The sequence below is a fragment of the Macrobrachium rosenbergii genome, chromosome 36 (assembly GCF_040412425.1).
Source record: "Macrobrachium rosenbergii isolate ZJJX-2024 chromosome 36, ASM4041242v1, whole genome shotgun sequence".
Classification (NCBI taxonomy): Eukaryota; Metazoa; Arthropoda; class Malacostraca; order Decapoda; family Palaemonidae; genus Macrobrachium; species Macrobrachium rosenbergii.
The window spans coordinates 10,407,918-10,417,917 of NC_089776.1; the positions used below are offsets into that span (position 1 = coordinate 10,407,918).

The window sequence follows — 10,000 nt, forward strand, 5'->3', positions numbered from 1 at the left end:
CAAGCCTACTGATACGGGAAAATCAAGCAGTACTTTGTTCCTTAATGGGAATTGCGTCTCTCTCAGAAATTTTACGTTCTCTTGTAAAACTATATAATCATCTCTCTCTCTCTCTCTCTCTCTCTCTCTCTCTCTGAAAAATTTTGTTTTCTCTCTCTCTCTCTCTCTCTCTATCTCTCTCTCTCTCTCTCTCTCTCTCTCTCTTGAAAGAACAGCTTGGAGACAAAATCAAAATATTCTTATCGAAGTCAGTTAAAAAAAATGGCTCTTAAATTAAAATTTCCTTCATAAAGACAACGAAAAATTATCCTCTCGTTAACATTCTGATTTACTAAGCAACATGTAAAAAAATAAAAAAACTTCCACACTGTCAGAAAGAACCGAACTGTCCTTTGTCTTAAAGTCGTCTCTTCTTCGAGGCCTAATTTCCCGCGCTACTTCTCTTGACAGCTCGCCCCCCCAAAGACTGTGGCCATGACAATCCTATATCTTCTTCTTCTTCTTCTTCTTTTAACGTGCTTTTTTTCCCATTTTTGTATGGGGTAAGCACGATGCCTTATATACGTGACAAAAGCTTTATAATCTTACATTAATTGAAATGTTCAAACTCTTAGTTTCTAAGTAATTCCCTATAACAATGAGAAAAAAATCCTACATTACAATTATTCCAGTGATCGCCACTGTTTAATATTATGCGAAGAGCTGGTTGCATTTAGTTCAGTTAACTGAATAACAGACCAACGTAAGAAGTGCCGTTATTATTTCATCGTTATTACAACTTTCATAATCAGCACCTTCAGTCAATTCTAGCGATTAATATCAGCTTTACGTAACGATTACTCGCGAACAATCTTATATAAAAGTCTATCCAGTTAATGAAATTCAGACTGTCTACTTCTAAGTCCTTCCAACAAGCGAGTCTCTCACTCACCATCAGCTACAATGTTTACAGTAACCAGCATCTGGACACTCGGGTATTCCCTGAACCAGCCCCTCTCCCCCACACCCCGGGCTCCTACCCTCCCCGAGAGAAAGACAACCCGGGTTCCTCTTCACAATGAACTTGAGGGAGTGACCTCCCGCCCCCCCCACCCCCATCACTCAGCATCTCCACCAGGTCACCCCGGGTTCCATCCCAAATTGACTCCCTCCCAGGTCCCCCCCATTGAGTTGTAAGTTACCTTCGCCTTTCCTTGACCGACCTTGTTCCGAGGACGAAAATGTAACCCGAATCTCCCCTTTAACCCGTCATGGAGCCAAACACACACAAACATTCCTGACATTCGCGTACGGGCGCGCACATACAAACATAAACACGAAGATACGGCCTGCGTGTAGCCTTACCCTCAATCTCTCAGGAGAGAACAGCCGCAGTTCACTCTCGACTTCACTGACCTACGTTGCCTGACCTGGGCCAACTTCTGGGGCATATGAATTTGGGAATAATGGAATGAAGCAGGTGTATGGACTGACACCAGCTTCTGCTATCTTATTCCTGCCGTCGGAGACAATTATTAAAACTGAAATGATCATTGATTCCACGATGACAATGCTACATTAACAGTATACCTTTCGAAGTCTAATAATATGTGATGCGTTTTCACGCAAACTAGAACACACTCAACTTTGACCGTAAGGTTCAGAGGTCAGTGACATTACTTTAATAACAAGGAAGTTGAGGTCGATGGTATTAAACCCGGGTACGAAAGGAACCAACCAACAAATTCTACATATTAACAAAAACTTTCACGAGGTATCATTGAAACTGGAGCCTGAATGTCTGTAATCACGACCTAGGTTAATATTTTTCCGGATAAATTCGTGCAAAGTTGTCTTTCATGTCAATTACCTGACATGATGACGCTAATCTACCGCAAGATACGATTTTGAACGCACTGGAAAAGCACAACGCTTCCTGATAACTGCTACTTAATTTCTTCTTTAGCCGTTCCTACTCAATAGTCGGCCTTCTTTTCAAGACGCGTTAAATTGTTCTCCTGCTCAAGGAAGTAAAACTTTTTTCACGAGGAAAACAAGGAAGATGCTTTTATCAAAAGGATATATTATTACTGTTCAAAAGTGTATTTTTCTTTACTGTCTAACAATCATTCTTCTTTCCATAGAATGCAGATCTGTGCTTTTTTAGTTTTCCGTAAAAGAAAACTGTTGTGACGGCTTTGTCTCCGTCCGCACTTTTTCTGTCCGCTCTCAGATCTTAAAAACTACTGAGGCTAGAGGACTATATATTGGTACGTTAATCATACACCCTCCAATCATCAAACATATCAAATTGCAGCCCTCTAGCCTCAGCAGTTTTTATTTTATTTAAGGTTAAAATTAACCACAATCGTGCTTCTGGCAACGATATAGGATAGGTCACCACCGGGCTGTGGCTAAAGATTCATGGGCCGCGATTCATACAGCATTATAGCAAGACCTCCGAAAGATAGATCTATTTCGGTGGCCTTGATTATACGCTGCACAGAAAACTTGATTGCGCCGAAGGAACTTGGGGCGCATTCTTTACTTGTTTTATGAAGAAAAAACATATTTTGATAATTAAATGATCTGTCATTTTTTTCACCAAAATATGTTTATTTTTATCACCTAGCAAAGAGACTTCGTGTCCAAACATATTATTCCACCAACGCAATATATTTTTAGCGACTGAGTCCCATGGCCACAGGAGTTCCATTTTGTTGAATAAATACCATTCCCATTCCCGAACGGACTCGTCGCATTCCCAAAATATCATCTATACATGACAATTTTTTTTTTCAAGAATGCTTCGTTTTTTTTCACATTGCTTTCTATTTGGCAAAATGCATTTTTTTTATCACGCCTTGGGCTAGATAGTGTCAACACTTCACGCCAAATTCAGTAATCGACTTAATTTCAAGATTCAGGGTAATATAATTACAGCAAAAAAGAGCATACTATTTCCCCAACAAGGAAGTGAGTATAGAATTTAGGCCAGAGGCCAAGCGCTGGAACCTATGAGGTCATTCTTTCTGTATTTCCCTTGACCTTCTCTTACTTCCTAATAATAATAATAATAATAATAATAATAATAATAATAATAATAATAATAATAATAATAATAATAATAATAATAAAAGAAAATCACTTAGGAACTAAAAATCTCAAATACCTAAAACTAAATGGTAAAGCAAAACGGGAAAACATTCCACGCAAAGATACGACGAGGAAAGGGGGGGGGGGGTAAAACAAGACCTGTAATGCATCAGCTTGGCTTCAGGATTGAGTCCAGGCCTTTGGGACCACGGGTGGTCCTAGACTCGCTTACAATCAACCCTTACTGGAGGACACGCACGCCCACGCGGGCGAGGCGGAGGAGACGACGACGCCGTATTTACGCCCTTATACGTTACGTAACGAGACGCGACCTGACCATCGTAAGGGTTCAGAAGTAACGTAACGATTCATTAGGTAGGATTTTTTTTAATAAGGATACTTTCTGACGTAAACAAGACATCCTACGACTTCTGGGCTAAGGATTAAACTATATGCGCGTCAAACAAAAAAGTAAAATATGCGCTGAAGTTTCTTCGGCGCAATCAAGTTTTCTGTACATCGTATTATAAAGGCCACCGAAACTAGATCTATCTTTCGTTGGTCTCGGTATAATGCTGTATGAGCCGCGGCCCATGAAACTTTAACCACGGCCCGGTGGTGGCCTGGCCTATATCGTTCCCAGACGCAAGATTATGGCTAACTTTAACCTTAAATAAAATAAAAACTTATTTTATTTTTAGAGAAATTAACCGTAAAAAAGGAAACTTTTCCTGCTGGTTCGTTATAAAAGATTTTTTTTTTTGTTATTTACGAGAAATCAAATTTATTTTAATTAGAATTGAGAATAATTAAGAACCTTACCTCTTACTAAAGTACTCTCTCTGTTTCTCTGAGATAGAATAATGTTTTGGACTCCAGCCTTACCTGCAAAGGAAAAGAGAAAAAATGTAAGTTAGTGGCATTATACAATGAGCCTGTATACTAAAGTGACATTATACTATGAGCCTACAGTATACTGACATTACACTATCAGACTGTATACTAAAGTGACTATTCTATATAATTATAGTATACTGACATTATACTAAGAGACTATACTATGACATTATGCTGAGATTATATTTAATACTATGACTATGTTATGACTGCGACTATACTATGGTGACATTATACTATACTATGGTGACATTACACTGAAACTGTATATCATACTATGCGACTATGCTACACATTATACTATGCGACTATACTATGGTGACATTATACTATGAAACTGTATATTAAAGCGACATTATACTATGCGACTATGCTATGGTGACATTAGACTATGAAACTATATTAAAGCGACATTATACTATGAGACGGTATACTACAGTGACATTATATTATGCGACTGCATACTATCATGTCATTATACTATGATACTATATACTATATATGGACAACAAAAGAAACGTACATTAACCAGAACTAACTTACGGACACAACTGGATAAAAATGGCAGAGTTGCTAATAATACAGCTTCATCAACAAAATCTGCAGAGTTCACAATATCAATTTGCAACATTGCACTGCAACCAGGAAATGAAGCAAACGAAGAGGAATATCAGAAGCTTCGCAATAATGAGAAACGAAGAGAAAAATAATTACGTGTCATATTCTCCGTCATGCAAAAAACTTCAAAAAGACAACAATATTTGCCTCTGTCAGAAACTTATATAAATGCACCCATTTACATCTTTCTTTTTGCAATTCCCAAATTAACAATCTGAATGCAAAATCCGATTACTATATTTTTCGTTAAAGCTAAAACCTTAAAGTGAGAAAAAATTTTAAAGTAGTCATCATCCTATATATAGCGATTTTAAATCAACATTTCTATCCATATTCGATCCTTTTTTTTTTTAGCAATTCCCAAATTGACAGCCAGAATGCAAAAACAAAACTCAATAGAAACTTTTTATTTCTTTTTATTATTATTATTATTATTATTATTATTATTATTATTATTATTATTATTTATTCATTTATTTATTTATTTTTTAATTCTGACGTGCTACGGCTACGAGGAATGTCCTGCCCTTTGTTTTAGACGAAGAAGATAATAAACAAATATACATCCAGCTGCGTTGCCCGGGCTGTTCCTTATTCGATACGGACCCCCTCTGGGTTTCTCTCCGTCTCATCTCCCGCGGTGGAAGGCAAAAGCAATCACGGAGATAGTTCCAAAATACTGTGCGACAATGACCCAGCTCAGATTTCGGAGGTCGAGGATTTATGTCTCTCTCTCTCTCTCTCTCTCTCTCTCTCTCTCTCTCTTCGCAAGTTACGTTCTCGTGACTTCTCTTTCTATTCAGGGATGAATATTCATTATCATGAATTATAGAGTTAGGCATTATTATTATTATTATTATTATTATTATTATTATTATTATTATTCAGAAGATGAACCCTATTCATATGGAACAAGCCCACCGCTGACTTGAAATTCAAGCTTCCAAAGAATATTATTGTGTTATTCGAAAGGAGTGACAGAAGGTAATGGAAAATACGTAAAGAAGAAATCACTTATTAGAAAAACAGATAAATTATCAAATTAGTAAAGAAATAAATTCTAATGGTGTTGAGTAAAAAGGAAAGATGACGCCATATAGTGTTTCTATGGGTTCAAAACAAAAAATCAGGCAACAGAGCAACTGTTGACAAATACAATTGATAAACTTTACAACCATATATCTTCATAACCATCTTCCCTTAGATATAAATTTGACATTTTCATGTATTGGGCCCAAGTTTTAGAGACGGGGATCTGTTGTTACCTTGGCAGAACAATATACTGAAGCCTTTTCCTCAAACTTTATGTATGCATGTACGGTTATAATACATACATACATACATACATATATATTAATTATAAATTATATATATATATATATATATATATATATATATATATATATATATATATATATATATATATATATATATATATATATATAGGATGACGTTAAGATGCGAGAATAAGTACAGCACGAAAGGTGACAAGATGTGTGCAAAAGATGAGAAAAAGACTTGGGGTGTCTATTAAAAAACTGAAGCCATCAACATTCAGCTACACCTGCACAGTCGGACTGCGCAGGCAAAGCTGGAGCCATTAACATTCAGTTTTGTACCTGCACAAACGGCCTGTGCAGGCAAAACTGAACGTTATTGAGTTGTTCAGTTTTGCCTGCACAGGCCGACTGTGAAGGCATAACTGGGCAGGTATAACTGAACGTTATTGGCGGCCTTAAGTAGTCATCTCCTAATAACACGTTTTGTTTTACGAAGACTACTGTACCGATGTTGACAAATGAATAGGTGAAACTGTTAATTACGCAATTACCAAAGAGGAGCTCATTAACAGCCAACTATCAGCGGACCAGCGAGATACATTAATTAATTAACAAATATTATCCTTGTGGAGGTAATTCTACAAACAGCTAGACATTCATTAATAATGAAAGGTCTGGCGACTCTCCTTTGGTTTCCTGCTTAAAAATATTTGCAGCGGAATTATTTTCGGAATGAATATAGAAGCTACCTATCTATCTATCTCTATCTAATCTGACTTGGAAAACCTCAAGGCACCGACGATTCAGTAAATCTAAAAGACGCAGCAAGTGATCTAAAATTCAAACGTTCTCCTGCAATTGCTTTGATGCTATGCACAGCTGCATGCATTCACATATCTCCTACTTGTTTCTCTCCTTTTCGGTCGCTGAAAAACACAATGAAAGTGGAGGCGATCCCTTCAGTAACATCAAATCAGTGGGTCCTGATTCAAATTAAAAAAGAATCTCCACTCACTAGATAACGCGTAATGGATCTATAAATGGGCACTGTATTTTAAAGTAAGCAACGCATCTTGAGGAAAAAGGTAATCTTTCCTTTCTCTAGGAACGGAGACTGAACATCTCTCGCGGGACAATGACTATTCAAAAACCTTTCCCTTCCTGCGAACCGGATCAGATCCACCTGATTGGCATGACAAAATAGTCTCCGGATTCCTAGAGGCAAGCTAAAAGAGACCTGAGATCACGTAGCAGCTGTCACGTTACCAAATGAAGAGGGAAGGAAGGTCTTCCAAGGTCATTATAAATAGATCTTCTTGTGTAAGAGGGTAATCGGTCTTTGGGGGACAAAGAAGAGAAGGTTGATTTGTGTACAAGCAGTCAGAGGATGTACTAAGATTGAGAGACAGGGCAGAAGCGTCGAACACAGTAAAGGAAAACTCAAATGCAAATAGGGGTTTGATGAATTTCGAGAGCTGGAGATTTTTTCATCTAACAATGCAGGAAGAAAATATAATTAACTCAACCGAACTACATCTTCATGGAATAGTTCTCAAAAAAAATAACGAGAATTTTGCAGAACACTTGTTCGTCCTCAACTAATTCTAGATGTTATGAAAATCAACGTAAATCTGAGGAAACAAAAATATAATAATAGAGGGATCGAAAACATTGGCCAGAGGAGGCTCCAATAGCGTGTGTGTGTGTGTGTGTGTGTGTGTGTGTGTGTGTGTGTGTGTGTGTGTGTGTGTGTGTGTGTGTGAGAGAGAGAGAGAGAGAGAGAGAGAGAGAGAGAGAGAGAGAGAGAGAGAGCGGAAAAATGACGTAAAAATATTATAATTACCATTTCCAAGACCACTTATTTAGTCTATAGAAACATTGCCATGAAATATGTGACTGAAAATCTTTTACAAAGAACATTCATGTTCATACTGAAGTAGGACATTTCACATATCTTTGTAAAATTAGTCCACATGTGATTCAGATGGAAATGTAGTTGACAGAAGGAACATTTACATTTAAGGTATCAAGTTATCAGAAATATCAAAGCCAAAGATTCCCTGAGGTTGGAACTTCAGGGCAAAGTGTGAAAATCAAAGAAACATAATAATAATAATAATAATAATAATAATAATAATAATAATAATAATAATAATAATAATAATAATAATAATTAGACAATAATGAAGCTGCCTAAATGCATCTGATTTCTTTGCGTAGTGCAACCTTTTTTGTTATGCATAACAGAATGCACATAATAGAAAAAATATTAAAACTGAATATAACGGAAATTAGACATAAACATTATAAACAATGAAAGCCGTATTAATAATATTATAAAGAGAACCAAAATATTCCTATAATTGACTACTTGAATCCAACACTGCTGAGGGCCATGGCACAATGGATTACACTAACTGTTTATATGACCACTAACTGTCAACTAAACAGTCATATATATATATATATATATATATATATATATATATATATATATATATATATATATATATATATATAGTACAGTCATAATAACAGTCATATATAACAGTCATATATAACAGTCATACATAACACTGTTTACATGACCACCAACAGCTCTACAAAAACTAAACGTAGAATCTGAGAAGATCGGATACCCCAACACATGCAAAACATATCTGAAAGACAGGTATGCTAAGGACTCCGAATACACCTAATAAGTATACTTTATTATTATTATTATTATTATTATTATTATTATTATTATTATTATTATTATTATTATTATTATTTAGAAGATGAACCTATTCATATGGAACAAGCCCACCACAGGGGCCACTGACTTGAAATTCAAGCTTCCAAAGAATATTATGGTGTTCATTAGGGAGAAGTAAGAAGAGGTAAAGGGAAATACAGAAAGAACAGGTACCACTTATTAAAAAAGGAAAAATAAATTGATAAATTAATAAATAGAGAAAAATGTATTAAAATGCAAGGAGAATAGTATTAGCTAAAATATGCCAAAGTGACCTTTAAACACCTCGACTATAAATCACTAAGAAAAAACAAAAAACAACTACTATAAAGGCAAAAAAAAAGTTACTATAAGATACTGCCATAAAATCACCTATATAATTCCTCGCATATATATGTATATATATATATATATATATATATATATATATATATATATATATATATATATATATATATACATCTATATATATGTATATATACATATATATACACTCTTCTCGTTCATTCTTTGGTTTTCACTTGTAAATTAAAAATTACACCATTTACGCAATTATTCTAATGATAAAATCCCACGTCTTTAGTCAAAATAATAGTAATTAATGTCTCATCAGCGCCAATTTTCACCAGGAGGTCACTTGGTGATGTGGGTGAAATTATTACCAAACATGACCCCCTAGGGCATCACACTGTAGCCTGGGTACACGAGGTCATGGTTGGTAGCTCTTGGTAGGTAGTGCTGGTAGGTAGCGCTTGGTAGGTAGCTCTGGGAGGTAGCTCTGGGAGGTAGCGCCTGGTAGGTAGTGCTTGGTAGGTAACGCTTGGTAGGTAGTGCTGGTAGGTAGGTATCGCTGGTAGGTAGCACTTGGTAGGTAGCTCTGGGAGGTAGCGCTGCTTGGTAGCGCGCTTTCAAAAAATTACTTTTTCCCAGGCAAGGCCGAAAAAGGAAGAAGCGGGTAGCGTTCAATCCCTCCCGTATCTCCGAGTCGACAGAGAGAGAGAGAGAGAGAGAGAGAGAGAGAGAGAGAGAGAGAGAGAGAGAGAGAGATACGCAAATAAGCTATAGTGGAGACATCACACCCAAGCACGGCCTTAGTTATAATAAGCACTTGCATGACAAGTCTTAACAAATGCAAATAACGATTTTCCTGTAATTTCTCCGTTTTTTATCTTTTCTTCTTTACGTCCCTCATATATTTTTCCTTTCATTCCCTCGCCCCTTCCTTGTAATTGCCGCGACTCATGCGTAGTTTTTACTCAAACGCCGCAAACAACACAGCAGGCATCGTGAGTTTCCGGTCGGCATTCTTTGAAGACTGACAAAAAGTCAGGGGAACGGGTCACTGATTCGCTCCCTATCTGTAATAATTTGGGTTCTGTTTCTCTCCCTCTTG

At 36.5% G+C, this 10,000-nt stretch overlaps 1 protein-coding gene across 5 annotated transcripts in view; it reads right to left on the minus strand.

The window, feature by feature from the left end:
* Nucleotides 1–10,000, minus strand: part of LOC136856613 (serine-rich adhesin for platelets-like) — an 812,762-nt gene that overhangs the window by 223,320 nt on the left and 579,442 nt on the right. The window lies entirely within an intron of this gene.